This window comes from Mytilus edulis, chromosome 11 (assembly GCF_963676685.1).
Source record: "Mytilus edulis chromosome 11, xbMytEdul2.2, whole genome shotgun sequence".
NCBI classification, from domain to species: Eukaryota; Metazoa; Mollusca; class Bivalvia; order Mytilida; family Mytilidae; genus Mytilus; species Mytilus edulis.
In genome coordinates this window covers 76074799-76091307 of record NC_092354.1, presented here as the reverse complement: position 1 = coordinate 76091307, position 16509 = coordinate 76074799, and positions in this window count along the sequence as shown.

Here is a 16509-nt window from a genome sequence, read left to right as displayed (position 1 = left end):
TATCATTATATGACAAATTCAAAGTTCGGTATTGAAGTGTAAAAAGAAAATCACAATTGAATTATACATTTTTGAGCAAGTGTTTGACTTGTCTTTCTCATAAAAGGACGACTTCCTTTAGGGCGACTTGGTCTGATACCGGCGGTCTCACTAATTAGCGACAACAAGAATTTTAGCGACAAGAAGCGTCAACAAGCGACAAGAAGCGACAACAAGAATTATTTTAGCGACAAGAAGCAACAAGAAACTATTTAGCGACAAGAAAACTTTTTTTTTTAATCAAAATTAATTATCGCAATAAATATTAAAAGAATATGCAAAAGAAAATAATTTTAGCGACAAGAAAGTTAAAATTGATAGAAAAAAATGAAACATTATTTACATAATATTTTATCATCTATTATGAATAACAGCCAGTATTACGTTTAATTATTGTATTATGAGATTACTTTTCCTTGTGTTTTAGAACATATTATTTATCTTAACTAAATCAAGATTGGAAGCCTGAGAAACTTCCAGAGTTAATTAAAAAAATACTCAAAGAAATAAAGTTGCAAGAAAGTCTTGTCAATGGCGCACTTTATGGACATGGAGACTTTGAGCTAAGCTCCTCAGTAAGCCATTTTCAATGCACAAAAGCTCTATGGCAGATTAAATCGGAGAAAGAAAAGGCTTTTGCATTGCAAAAATTCTTGACTCATGGTAATAAGTTAAACGCAATCTCAGAGTCCACCACTTCAACAGATGGTGGGCTGACAATCCCCAAAACAAGTGCATGTGCACGTAAACCTTGCCAACGGAAACGTATTAAAAATGCTAAAACTACAACTTCAAAAAGGGCAAAAATACAGTGAACCTTAGTGGTAAAAATCTACGGCTTATCAAAATGGGACCACCATGTAAAAAATGTATAAATATTATGTTAGATCGGAATGTACATATTACTATATAATGACTAAAAATAATTAAAAAAAAAAAAAAAAAAAAAAATGTATATGGACCCAAAGGTAGAACCACGTCCTCGTCGTGGGGTCTGGAAATACGCTTAAATAATAAAGATGGCAAAGCGTGGCTGAGAGTTCTACAAATAAAGCATCGAATTGACATAACAAGAGTACACTTAGAGCATAGTATTAAGCAAATGAATCAAAATATTATATTCCATTATGCCCGCTCCATATATATCTCCATTCGTTTATTCATACTTTGACTTTGATGAAAACAGATACATACATTATCTTATACATATTCTTCATATTTAAAAATAAAAAAAAAAGAACCTCAATCTCTTTTTTCTTCACAAATGTTAAATTTCTTCATCTACCAATATACTAATATAAACTTCACAATCTCTTTCTTCCTCACAAATGTTTCATTTCTTCGTCTATCTATATAATAAAACATTTTAATTAGACATATATATCTGCTCGTATATTTAAAAAAAAAACATTAAATAAAAATTTCTTTATATCTAATAAAAAAAAATGTTTTCTTGTCGCTAAATAGTCTTCTTGTCGCTTTTTGTCGCTAAAATAATTCTTGTCGCTTCTTGTCGCTTGTCGACGCTTGTTGTCGCTTCTTGACGCTTGTTGTCGCTAATTAGTGAGACCCGATACCGGTACGATTTGGAAATTCTCATACTTCCGCTAAATTTCTTTCTACAGCTTGGCGCTGAAAAATCAATGTGACTGATAGAGCTGTTCCCATTCAAAGGTATGTTAATATGTTAAAAAAAAAATTGCCATGAAATATAAGGTCAATCAATAAAACTATTTTAAAGACATGAAAGCAATACTGACAAATGACTGAAAGACTTCTAAAATTTAATGATACAATCATACTATAAAATATGATACATGCATAAACTGATAAAGAGTAACCTGCTAACATGTATATATTAAAGCGCCGAGGGTGGTAAAGGGCAGGCGCTTGCACGGAAAAAACGTGAAATAAGACTTAATTTCACGTTGAACGTGAAATAATTTCTGTCACGAACATGGCACGAAAAATAAAGACTGATATCGAATACCTGCCAAGTTTTGAAATTGCCCATGGGGTTTTTAGTGCGGGACAACAATTTCAAAGGTTACAATTCTTTGCGACGACTATTTTGCGTGTGCTGTTTTGTGGTCTAGAAAAAGTGTCATATTTGTAAGATGAGCTTACATGCCTTTTTCTTAAGTTTATTTGCATGATTCTAGTTATTATATATCAGTAGAAAAGATGAACATGTAGCTGCAAGACCAGGAATTAATTTCATGTGTAAGGATATTAAATAATTGTTGACTTTTCCAATTTAAAATAATGCACAAAGAAAGACCTTTATCAGGTTGGGAACAACACCTAGGGGTATCCCCTCAATGTAAGGACATTAAAAACCACTTTTTAAGTATAAATGAGCACATATTCATATTATTTGAAGAAACTTTTCCCAAAGAATTATACATCTTATGATCTATCTGGTATAATATGGTCAACACATGTCCAAGAATTTTGGTATGTTCTTGGCCTAATTATATATATCATGTATATCTTCTTTATTTTTCAAAATAATTGGACCCTACATTTAGAAAAGTAGTTCTAAATATAATGTCAGAATTTCCCATTTTTACATGTAAGTTAAATAAAAATCTACATTTTTCATTTTTATTTTTTACAGAAGTAAAATGACCCCTTGACTAAGGCAAGTCCCTCATTTTAGGGATTCCTCGTGTGGGTTTTTAGCTCACCTGGCCCGAAGGGCCAAGTGAGCTTTTCTCATCACTTGGCGTCCGGCGTCCGGCGTCCGTCGTCCGTCGTCGTCCGTCGTCGTTAACTTTTACAAAAATCTTCTCCTCTGAAACTACTGGGCCAAATCAAACCAAACTTGGCCACAATCATCATTGGGGTATCTAGTTTAAAAAATGTGTGGCGTGACCCGGTCAACCAACCAAGATGGCCGCCACGGCTAAAAATAGAACATAGGGGTAAAATGCAGTTTTTGGCTTATAACTCAAAAACCAAAGCATTTAGAGCAAATCTGACATGGGGTAAAAATGTTTATCAGGTCAAGATCTATCTGCCCTGAAATTTTCAGATGAATCGGTCAATCGGTTGTTGGGTTGCTGCCCCTGAATTGGTAATTTTGAGGAAATTTTGCTGTTTTTGGTTATTATCTTGAATATTATTATAGATAGAGATAAACTGTAAACAGCAATAATGTTCAGCAAAGTAAGATCTACAAATAAGTCAACATGACCAAAACGGTCAGTTGACCCGTTTAGGAGTTATTGCCCTTTATAGTCAATTTTTAACCATTTTTCGTTAATTAAAGTAATCTTTTACAAAAATCTTCTCCTCTGAAACTACTGGGCCAAATTAATCCAAACTTGGCCACAATCATCTTTTGGGTATCTATTTTAAAAAATGTGTGGCGTGACCTGGTCAACCAACCAAGATGGCCGCCACGGCTAAAAATAGAACAAAGGGGTAAAATGCAGTTTTTGGCTTATAACTCAAAAACCAAAGCATTTTGAGGAAATCTGACGGGATAAAAATCTTTATCAGGTCAAGATCTATCTGCCCTGAAATTTTCAGATGAATCAGTCAATCGGTTGTTGGGTTGCTGCCCCTGAATTGGTAATTTTGAGGAAATTTTGCTGTTTTTGGTTATTATCTTGAATATTATTATAGATAGAGATAAACTGTAAACAGCAATAATGTTCAGCAAAGTAAGATCTACAAATAAGTCAACATGACCAAAATGGTCAGTTGACCCGTTTAGGAGTTATTGCCCTTTATAGTCAATTTTAACCATTTTTCATAAATTAAATTAATCTTTTACAAAAATCTTCTCCTCTGAAACTACTGGGCCAAATTAATCCAAACTTGGCCACAATCATCTTTGGGGTATCTAGTTTAAAAAATGTGTGGCGTGACCTGGTCAACCAACCAAGATGGCCGCCACGGCTAAAAATAGAACATAGGGGTAAAATGCAGTTTTTGGCTTATAACTCAAAAACCAAAGCATTTTGAGGAAATCTGACATGAGATAAAAATGTTTATCAGGTCAAGATCTATCTGCCCTGAAATTTTCAGATGAATCGGTCAATCGGTTGTTGGGTTGCTGCCCCTGAATTGGTAATTTTGAGGAAATTTTGCTGTTTTTAGTTATTATCTTGAATATTATTATAGATAGAGATAAATTGTAAACAGCAATAATGTTCAGCAAAGTAAGATCTACAAATAAGTCAACATGACCAAAATGGTCAGTTGACCCCTTTAGGAGTTATTGCCCTTTATAGTCAATCTTTAACCATTTTTCATAAATCAAAGTAATCTTTTACAAAATCTCCACTGAAACTACTAGGCCACAATCATCTTTGGGGTATCTAGTTTGAAAAATGTGTCCGATGACCTGGCCATTCAACCAAGATGGCCGCCACGGCTAAAAATAGAACATAGGGGTAAAATGCAGTTTTTGGCTTATAACTATGAATTCAAAGCATCTAGAGCAAATCTGACAAGAAGTTAAATTGTTAATCAAGTCAATATCTATCTGCCCTGAATTTTTCAGATGAATTGGACAACTGGTTGTTGGGTTGCTGCCCTCCAATTGGTAATTTTTAAAGAAATTTTGCCGTTTTTGGTTATCTTGAATACTATTATAGATAGCGATAAACTGTAAACAGCAATAATGTTCAGCAAAGTAAGATCTACAAATAAGTCAACATGACCTAAATGGTCAATTGACCCCTTAAGGAGTTATTGCCCTTTATAGTCAATTTTTAACAATTTTCATTGATTTGGTAAATATATGTAAATTTTTACCAAATATAGTTCTCTGTTACTAATGGGCAAAGTTCATTATAGATATAATTGTAAGAAGCAAAATCGTTCAGTAAAGTAAGAACTTCAAACACATCACCATCACCAAAATACAATTTTGTCATGAATCCATTTGTGTCCTTTGTTTAATATGCACATAGACCAAGGTGAGCGACACAGGCTCTTTAGAGCCTCTAGTTTTGTTTTGTCCATGTGAAAAATAAAGAATAGTACATTAAATGATTTGGTATTTTAATTAAATACATAAATAACATTTGTTACAGCAAGTGTAATATCAAATTAGTGAATAAACTACTATTTATTATCTTTATGGTAGTGTACTGCATCATTGAAGTTTGTCAATCAGCCATGCTTTTATTCTTATTCTGTGTAAGAACCTCCTTGCAGGTAAAAAACCATTTGCCATGTTCACGATTTTAAAAAAAGAAAGGAATTCAACACAAGTTCAAAATCTAGGATGTTAGAATTATCTTGAGAGAAAACGTTTTTGATTGGCTGATTAATTTGATCATAAGAAACATAGAATTTGATTGGCTGAACACGAATGTCTTCCTTTCTTTAAAAATGTCCTGTACCAAGTCAGGAATATGGCCATTGTTATATTATAGTTCGTTTCTGTATGTGTTACATTTTAACGTCGTTTGTTTTCTCTTATTTTTGAGTGTAAATTCAAATTGTGATAAGACGTGTCACGGTACTTGTCTATCCCAAATTCATGTATTTGGTTTTGATGTTATATTTGTTATTCTCGTGGGATTTTGTCTGTTGCTTGGTCCATTTCTGTGTGTGTTACATTGTAGTGTTGTGTCATTGTTCACCTCTTATATTTAATGCGTTTCCCTCAGTTTTAGTTTGTTACCCCAATTTTGTTTTTTGTCCATGGATTTATGAGTTTGAACATCGGTATACTACTGTTGCCTTTATTTTGGACACACTTCAAAATCGGGAACCATCATATTTTTCGTGTAGATTTTCACAAAATCGTGTTTTAGAGGGTTTTTCACGATCACGATCGTGCAATCGTGACATTGAAAGGGTCAAAATCGTGTAATACATGCCTAAATCGTGAAAGTTGGCAGGTGGTCCGAGACCACAATTAATTCGTAGTGCATTTCTTTTAGAACATAAATGAAAATTAAAAAAATCCCACCTGCGCTTTCTCAATGAAATTTTTACAGTGTGTTGTACTACTTTTGGGACAAATTATATCATAATTATAGAAAACTTCATCGGCTCTAACTCAAAATATGGACAATTTTGTGTTTAGGGTGTCTTGAAATCTTTTGACAGCTGCCGAAGTGCTAATTTTTAACCTTTTTCAGCTGGACCAAATCACTACTTTCCTGTAAAATTCTGGACCCAAATTTTTTTACAGTGTAATTTCACCCCCCTACTTACAATTTGAGGCATTAAACATGGAGAAATAAATTTGGAAGGGGTATAAAAATTAATGGCAAGTAACCCACTGTTAACACTAGGGGCTATCACTATATTCGTGAACAACGAAAATCAAGGGACGACAATTGTGGTCTCGGACCTAATAGGATAGAAAGAGTTGACAAATCTTAAAAAAAACTTGGTATGAACAAAGCTTAATAAATTATAACACTGCTTGCAAAGTTTCATAACAATAGGATATATATTATAGACAATATATGTTAAATTCTATACTCATCTTTGCGTGTTAAATTTTGACGTTAAAATTGAAAAATTTCAACTATCAACATTTTGGGCTTTAAAAATTAAAATATTGCAAAAAACTTCTTTTTAAATGCCTTAATATATCATTTATTATGTACTAAAAGCAATAGAGTACTCATTTGATTTATCAGACTTAGCATAATTATTCAAAAGTCAAATTTATATCAGCCTGAGCCTAAAAATTGAGGTTTTTCAATAAAAGGGGGCCTTACATGAAGATGTAATATTTTCCAGCAATTTTAAATTTGTGAAACTTTTTGGTTATAAATAATCCTTACATATATATTGAATGTACTTTAAATGGAAAGAAAAGTTACAAATAACATATCATATTAGTTTAAAAGGGTCTTAAGCCAAGTAAGACTGGAAAAAAATAAGGGTCAATTTAGGCTGTGCCACATATTTACATTAAAACATGCATATTGAGGCTATAAGAAATAAAAAATTGTGTCTTTTTTATCCTTTCTATACTCATGTGACATGATACAACAAATCTGAGCACAAAAAGGCTCTTGCAATTAACTTTTCTTGCAGACAGTATGGTCTGATACAAAGATTTTTGGCTTTTTAGTGAAAAACTTGAATGCAATTTTAGTCTCAGCAGGCTTATATTTAAACCATTTGCTATCCTACAGAAGAAAAGAAAGATATTATGTGATATGGAACAGGTACAATAGACATTGTAAAGTGCTTTTGATACAAATTTAGTGAGGTCTTTATTGTGGACTTCAAATTTTATGTACCAAGAACCCCACTTTTGACTTCATCCAAACAGGGCGTAAGACAAGGGTCATTTATACAACACATTTTGCACATATTGTCTGAGATAATCTTCTTTTCTGTAGATTCTGAGTTCATAAACAAGTAAAAGAACTAGATAAAGGCATAGAAACACAAGTATTGACACATGAAAACCTGTCAGATAGAAAGTCAGGATGCCATGTAGGCATCAATATTGAAAAAGCCTTAAAATGCCTAGTTTGACCATAAAATGCCAAAATTGGTCATTTTTGCAGAAATTCTATAAAATAAAAGTTTAAATCCTTTAGTTTCATGCTATTTGACAAAATGACACCACCAAATCATTTAGGGAAGTTGCCAAAGTACAGATTCTATATTTACAGACTTGATCACCTCTTACATTTTTTGTAGGTCCGAGACCACAATTAATTCGTAGTGCATTTCTTTTAGAACATAAATGAAAATTAAAAATATCCCACCTGCGCTTTCTCAATGAAATTTTTACAGTGCGTTGTACTACTTTTGGGACAAATTATATCAAAATTATAGAAAACTTCATCGGCTCTAACTCAAAATATGGACAATTTTGTGTTTAGGGTCTCTTGAAATCTTTTGACAGCTGCCGAAGTGCTAATTTTTAACCTTTTTCAGCTGGACCAAATCACTACTTTAGTATACACGTTTATGATATAAATGGTTTACAGCTTTTGATAAAGTATATAACGATCTTAACTTTTAAAATGCAAATATCCCTCAGACACGAAAGTGTATTCTTAATCTATTTCGTTGTCTTTATTAAAAAGAATACACACGTTGTCATGGTAGCCAGGCCACCAGCTACCATGACGATTTGTATGATGAGGGCATTGGTAGTAAAAATGTATATGACACACTCAATAATTTCCCTCAGTGTTCTAGGATTTTTTTGGCACCTTGACTTACCACGGGTAAGATCAATAAAAAAATTACTTACCCACATCTAAAAGTTAAATCCGCCAACCAATGCGGACGGTGCAAAGCATACCCCCTGGTCCTTTTTTCAACATCATACAGTTTGTCTCTCTGCTTTTTGTCAAGTTTGGGCTTTTTTGGTGGGGGTGATGCTTGATTTATATCGTTTAGCCTTTTTGAAGTAAATCCAAACTTATGCAAACTCATGAAACTTTGAATATTGTAATTTACTGAACAAAGCTGGATTCGGATACGATTGAATTTTGTACAAAATTAAAAAAAAACGATTTCTTACTAAATTTGACAAATATGTTATAGTTATAACTATGTCATTTATTAAGAGCTATAATAAATGCAACTGTAAGTTTATTTTCCTCCGATGACAAGAAAAAAAATCGTTTATGTCCCGATTTAAGCACCAGTTATCAATCCGGATTTTCCGATTTTACCGACACCGTGACCGACTTTTAGAATGATAGGAGAAGAATGTGGTCTCTTTTGCGCTTGATTACACCTAGTAAACGAGTGCTTGAATAAAAGCGCCGATAGACATCGACAAAATCTTCGATCTTTTATCAAAGTCTTTTCTCGTGATTTAATAAAAATAAAAAGCAGATATGGGAAAATTGAAGAGGACCGGAAAATTTCAAGAGTTTTTCGGCTTCCCCGAACTTGAAAATTGACTTACCACCGGGTGACAAAGGCTAAAAAATGACTTACCCGTTGTCCTAATCCACTTACCCCGGGTAACGGGTAATGGGAATCCTAGAACACTGTCCCTGTTTCAAATTAAGGAAATCGCCGGTTCAAATTATGTTTCCAAATTAAATTTTAATAAATAAAACTGTGCTATCGTTGCATAATTTAATTTTGGATGTAACGCGTCTTCTGATTGGCTGACGTTATTTTGTTATCAGCCCATAGACATAATTTAGTCATGTGACCGTGACGTCATCAACGTTTTTTCATGGTTTTCTACGGTTTAAAATGGAATTTAGAATTAAATTATTAGAAATGACTGTAATATTTTTTCTGTCTATTCGAAATACATGTACATGTAACATAAAAAATGTGGTGCACACTGTTAAATAACCCGCTACGCGCGTTATTCAGTGTGCACCAAATTTTTTATGTTATTTCTTCATAGACAGAAAAAATATTACAGTCATTCCTTGAATAAAACAAGTTGTTATGGATTGAACTGATTTTTGTCTTCGCTTGCACTTTGTTTAGGTGTTCTCGTCGAGGTCCGCCTTATGATATATTTATAGATACTTGACAACTTTACCAAGATGGAGAAGATGGATAAGGAACAAGACATCCAAAATCATGTGCGCTTTGAAAAAGATAATTCTACATATTAGTAAAGCGCCCTTTTGTCACAGAGAGAAAACACATGTTGATTCACGATAAGAAGTTTACAAGCAAAAAGAAAATAGACGTTGCTTGATTTCTTTACAGTCTCTAAAAGAAAAAAAGAAGCAGATGAAAACAGAATCACATATTATAAAATTTAGGCATGAATATCGATAGTTGTTGTGACTGACAATTCTTTGATAATGATCACAATAATCTTGGGATCCATTCAACGCTGGTATGGTTGTCAAGTTTATATATAATTATTGATGCGGAGCTCAACGAGAACACAATATGTCATTGTAACAACAGGTCGATGTAACTGAATTATATATCCTGTTTCTAGTTTCTGTTATAGTTTTAATAAGTTTATAGTCTATAAAATTGAGAATGGAAATGGGGAATGTGCCAAAGAGACAACAACCCGACCATAGAAAAAAACAACAGCAGAAGGTCACCAACAGGTCTTCAATGTAGCGAGAAATTCCTGCACCCGGAGGCGTCCTTCAACTGTCCCCTAAACAAATATATACTAGTTCAGTGATAATGAACGCCATACTAATTTCCAAATTGTACACAAGAAACTAAAATTAAAATAATACAAGACTAACAAAGGCCAGAGGCTCCTGACTTGGGACAGGCGCAAAAATGCGGCGGGGTTAAACATGTTTGCGAGATCTCAACCCTCCCCCTATACCTCTAGCCAATGTAGAAAAGTAAACGCATAACAATACGCACATTAAAATTCAGTTCAAGAGAAGTCCGAGTCTGATGTCAGAAGATGTAACCAAAGAAAATAAACAAAATGACAATAATACATAAATAACAACAGACTACTAGCAGTTAACTGACATGCCAGCTCCAGACTTCAATTAAACTGACTGAAAGATTATGATTTCATCATATGAACATCAGGCACAATCCTTCCCGTTAGGGGTTTAGTATCATACCATCATAACATATATGAGAAGAACATAACCCGTGTCATGCCAACAACTGGTTATTGAATAAATGTGTTTAGTTCCGATGCAAAGACCCTATAAGTGAATCAATATTAACGCCAAAATATGCAATCTTTAATGACCTGACAACAGTATCGTAACTATAACCCTTCTTAATAAGTCTATTCAAAGGTTTTGATAGTTTTTGAGGTGAATACTGACACCTTTGTGCTTTATGAAGAATATTTCCATAAAAAATTGGATGTGAAATACCTGAATGTATAAGAAGTCTGCATGTTGAGCTATATCATGTATATTTACGAATGATGTCCTTATGCCGATGATAAAATTTAGTAAATGTTTTGACTAGTTTGTGATATCGAAAACCCTGGTGTAATAATTTTTCAGTAATACATACATGTAACATGTGTAACCTACTCTGAAAATTTCGATTATCAAAAAAAAATCACAGAAATTTCATATAGCATGTATAGGTTGGCCTGCAATCTTTGTTTTTGTGCATGTTATTTTTTTCAATTAGTTATTAATGATTTCAGCTGCTTTCTTACCTTTTGAAAATATCTGGCTCAGTGCAGGTGGCTATATGATTGATAACAATATAATTAAGATCATTAATTGATTTTATTTATTGATGACAAAATATTTTTATTTGATAAGCAATACATGTATCACTATTTACTAATAAGATTAACCTTCCAAAAAAAAAGATATTATTCCCATGAAACCTCATTTTTTCTGCAGTCCCCCCCCCCCCCCCAAAAAAAACGAGATCGGAAGAGGAAAACAATACTGAAAAAGATTTCTGCGCAAATGTGGAACGATTTGGATTCATTAGTATATTGATTTTTCTACTGTTCTCATATTATTTCCAACATTGATGAGCATGATGAGAGTGTGCTGTTTAATTTTGGAACACATTTTTGTCAGCAACACACTGAAACATCTCACCAACTGCCAGCACTGAAACTATCTGAGCAAGATGAAGCAGTGAAACACAAGTCATCATGTTTTTTCATTAACTTTCAGCAGTTCAAGACAGGAGAGAGCTAATTGTTATAATCATCCTGGACTTTTATAAGTTTTAAGGCCTCTGAATGATGAGGGTGTCTGTTGGTCTGTTTTTGTTTTGTTTTGTTTGTACATATATATATAGGGGTACAAGACTACTCAGCCCAAAGACAACTCAGACCTTCTACAAAAAAGTCAACTAGGATCATCTACATGTATGAAGACAATCAGACCTTCAATAAGGCCAAATAAAAATATATGTGTGGTTCCAGTTACATACTTTTAAAAAATAGGGTCGGTAGGTCGGCAAATTTTATTTTTTTTTTATTGTCAAAATCCGGGAAAAAATCGTGTTTGCCGAAATTGTTTCCGGTATTATACACGCCCCAACCGGAAGTCCGCCATTTTTACATGTGTTTGGTTGTAAAATAAACAGTCATGATACGTTTTTAGTTAATTTTGTTGCATTCTGTTATGAATTGTTGCATTTTAGCCATAACAGATACTTGTGATGGAAATTCAGATGACAGAAATCTATGAATTTAATTATTTTAATTCACAATCCTCAAAATTTGATCGTTTGAAAATTTATTTTTCAGAAATGAAAAAAAAAGTTCTAGGGTCGGGGGGTTTTAACTAGGGTCGGTCGGGTTACTGGAATGGTTCCAGTGGAACCACACATATATTTTTTTTTGGCCTAAGTCCAATCGAACTGTCTATAAAGTGAACTCTGATCTTCAATAATGCCAACTCTGACAACGCTTTGAAGGAGAGTTTTGACTATATAAATGATTAAGTGAGTGTCAATGAAAAAGACAAACTCTGGCCGTATATTTAGAGGATTTAGAGCCTGACATTGTGTGTAGATATTCATCTTGTCTATTGTTGAAGATTGGTTCATTACTGACATGCTGATTGTTACTGATTATAATTTAATTTTGACTTCAGGTAAAATGTAATGAGATTATAATAGTAATATAATTAAAAACCAATTGAAGGTCTTTCCACCAAAAACCATGTATTTTAATATGAAAGTAGTAAAATTCGGTTTAAAATGTCACTTCAATCGTCAAATGATAGCTTATTGTACGCTGATTCAAAAAATATATGGTTTCTATACAATATTTTTTCAATAAGGGAGATAATTTGTTACTTCCGGTTTGAAAAATGTTACTTCCGATAATATTTGAATATTTACTGGACACTGATTCCAAAAATATCTGGTTCTATATACTTTATATTAATAAAGTACAAAAAATAGCTACTTTCGGTTTCCACAAGGTCACTTCCGGTTGTTTTTTTCAAGGTTAAATGGTTTGATACCTATTGCCAAAAGTCTCATGGCTTTATCATGTATACATATGAGGTAAAAGCAAAGGTCAAAATCTAGAAATGCATATCACTTAAATCAAATGCATAAAGGGAAATAACTCTCATATGGAGTGTTTATATCGCTTCGTTCAAATACAACAAATCATGGGGAAAATATAACAAGCAATTTTATGAAATAAATTTGTCGTAATCTTTTACGGTTGTGAAGCAGTAGTGGACACAAGGAAAACAGTGTTTGGGGAGATAACTCCTACAGAGAAAAGTATTTGGTTAGGCAGGGTAAATTTCAAAGGCGCATAAACTGTTCGATATCATATACCAAATATCTAAGCGACATATTGCGAAACAAATATTTATCGCAAGAACAAAGTAAAAAGAAAAAAAAATTAAAAACCAATTGTTCAGAGAACAATTGAAAGTCTTTCCACATCAAAGAAATTTTGATAAGAAGATAGTTTCTTCATACTAATGCGATAAATAATGGTTTAATTATACTTTTGAGTGATGTAAGGGAGATAATATGCTACTTCCGGTGAAATGAATGTCACTTCCGGTCTCATATGATAGCTTCTTTCACACTGATTCCAAAAATATATAGTTTCTATATACTTTTGTATGTAGAATGGGAGATAATTGGCCACTTCCGTTTTTTTTTGGAAGTCATTTTTAGTTTTCAGTAATCAGTTTATGTATCTATATGACAAAATATATGGATTCTGAGTAATTTTATATGAAAAAATTGCAAAAAAGGCTACTTCCGGTTTTCTCAAGGTCACTTCCAGTAGTCATTTTTTTCAAGGTCATTTGTCACCTTGCCTTTATAATGAACTTAGTTGAAGTTATAATCAAATAACCTCATATCAAGAGATTTCAGGGGCACCAACTCCTATAAGATGCAATTAAATTGTATCAGACTTAATGAAGCATATCTTCATAACAATAAAGCAGACATTTTGCTCTTGTTCTTTTATAAATATCTTTCAAAGTGTCAGAGAAAATGCAAAAACAAGCAAAAGTCACAATTGAGAACTTGACCTTGACCTTTGACCTTGACCTCATTTTCTAAGTTAGGACCTAGGGGACTCAAATAAAAACATTCCAGGGTTATACGGTTAACTGTTTATGAGTTAAAAAAACAAATTTATTTTGTAAAGGTAGATAACTCCTATAAAATTTCATCAAATCGCTTCAATCCAAATTAGCCAAAAATTACTGAGGATGTAACGAACAATTTGTAAAAATAATTTTGTCGATATCTTTTTTTGTTACGAAGGAGATGCACTATGATGATAAACAATGAATAGGGAGATAACTCTTACAATGAAAATGGTTCGTCTTAGCAGGGTGAAATTTAAAAGCGCATAAACTATACGATACAATATGAGAAATATCTAAGCGACATATTGCGAAACAAACATTTATCTCAAGAACAAAATGTGGCTGAAAAAAATAAATAATAATAATAATAATTAAAAACCAATTGTTCAGAGAACAATTGCAAGTCTTTCCACATCAAAGAAATTTTGAAAAGAAGCAAGTTTCTTTATATTTATTTGATAAATAAATGGTTTCCATATACTTTTGAGTTAGATAAGGGAGGTTATTTGCTAATTCATGTGAAGTTAATGTCACTTCTGGTACTATATGATAGTTTCTTTCACACTGATTCCAAAAATATATATAGTTTCTATATACTTTTGCCTGTAAATAAGGAGATAATTGGCCACTTCCGGTTTATCAAAAGTCACTTTTAGTCTATATTGATAAGTAAATGTATTAAGATTACAAAATATATGGATTCGGAGTATATTTTTTCATGAAAAATGTGCAAAAAAGGCTACTTCCTGTTTTTTCAAGGTCACTTCCGGTTGGCATTTTTCAAGGTCATATGTCACTTGTTTGTCCATACCTATAACTATGATAAATTATTCAGCATTTATTACTGTTAATGTCTGTGAGTCAGTATATGACCTAAATCCCAACTTCTCATATAGCCACTTGTTTGTTCATACCAATAACTATGAGGAATTGTTCAGCATTTATTACTGTTAATGTCTGTGAGTCATTATTTTACTATAGATCAAGTTTCTCATATAGCCACTGTTTGTTCATACCAGTAACCATGAGAAATTGTTCAGCATATATTACTGTAAATGTCTCTGAGTCAATATTTGACCCTATGTCAAGTTTCTCATATAGCCACTTGTTTGTTCATACCAATAATCATGAGGAATTGTTCAGCATTTATTACTGTTAATGTCTGAGTCATTATTTTACTATATATCCAGTTTCTCATATAGCCACTGTTTGTTCATACCAATAATCATGAGGAATTGTTCAGCATTCATTACTGTTAATGTCTTTCAGTGAGTATTAAACCATATGTCCAGTTTCTCATATAGCCACTTGTTTGTCCATACAAATAAAACATTCATGAGGAATTGTTCAGCATTTATTACTGTTAATGTCTGTGAGTCGGTAGATGACCTTTTGTCCTGTTTCTCATATAGCCACTTGTTTGTTAATACCAATAACTATGAGGAATCTTTCAGCATTTATTACTGTAAATGTCTCTCAGTCAGTATATGACCCTTTGACCAGGTTCTCATATAGCCACTTTTTCTATCTTACCAATAACCATGAGGAATTGTTCAGCATTTAATATCGCAACTGTTAATGTCTGTGAGTCAGTGTATGACCTTATGTTAAGTTTCTCATATATCCACTTGTTTTTTCATACTAATGACCACAAGTAGTTGTTCAGCATTTATTAAGTACTGTTAATGTCTGTGAGTCAGTATATGACCCTGTGTCCAGTTTCTCATATAGGCACTTTTTTGGCCATACTAATAACCATATGGAATTGTTCAGCATTTATTACTTCTAATGTCTATGAGTCAGTATATGACCATATGTCCAGTTTCTGATACAGCCACTTGTTTGCACCAATAACTATGCGAAATTGTTCAGCATTTATTACTGTTAATGTCTGTGAGTCATTTTATGACCTGATTCCCAACTTCTCATATAGCCACTTGTTTGTTCATACCAATAACCATGAGAAATTGTTCAGCATTTATAAATATTAATGTCTGTGAGTCAGTAAATGACCTGATGCCTAACTTCTCATATAGCCACTTGTTTGTTCATACCAATAACCATGAGAAATTATTCAGCTTTTATTACTGTTAATGTCTGTGAGTCAGTATATGACCCTATGTCCAGTTTCTCATATTGCCACTTTTTTGGTCATACCAATAACCATAAGGAAGTGTTCAACATTTATTACTGTTAATGTCTCTGAGTGAGTATATGACCATATGTCCAGTTTCTGATACAGCCTCTTGTTTGTCCATACCAATAACTATGAGAAATGTTCAGCATGTATTACTATTAATGTCTGTGAGTCAGTATATGACCTAATTCCCAACTTCTCATATAGCCACTTGTTTGTTCATACCAATATCTATGAGGAATTGTTCAGCATTTATTACTGTTAATGTCTGCGAGTCATTATTTTACTATATATCAAGTTTCTCATATAGCCACTGTTTGTTCATACCAATAACCATAAGAAATTGTTCAGCTTTTATTACTGTTAATGTCTGTGAGTCAGTATATGACCCTATGT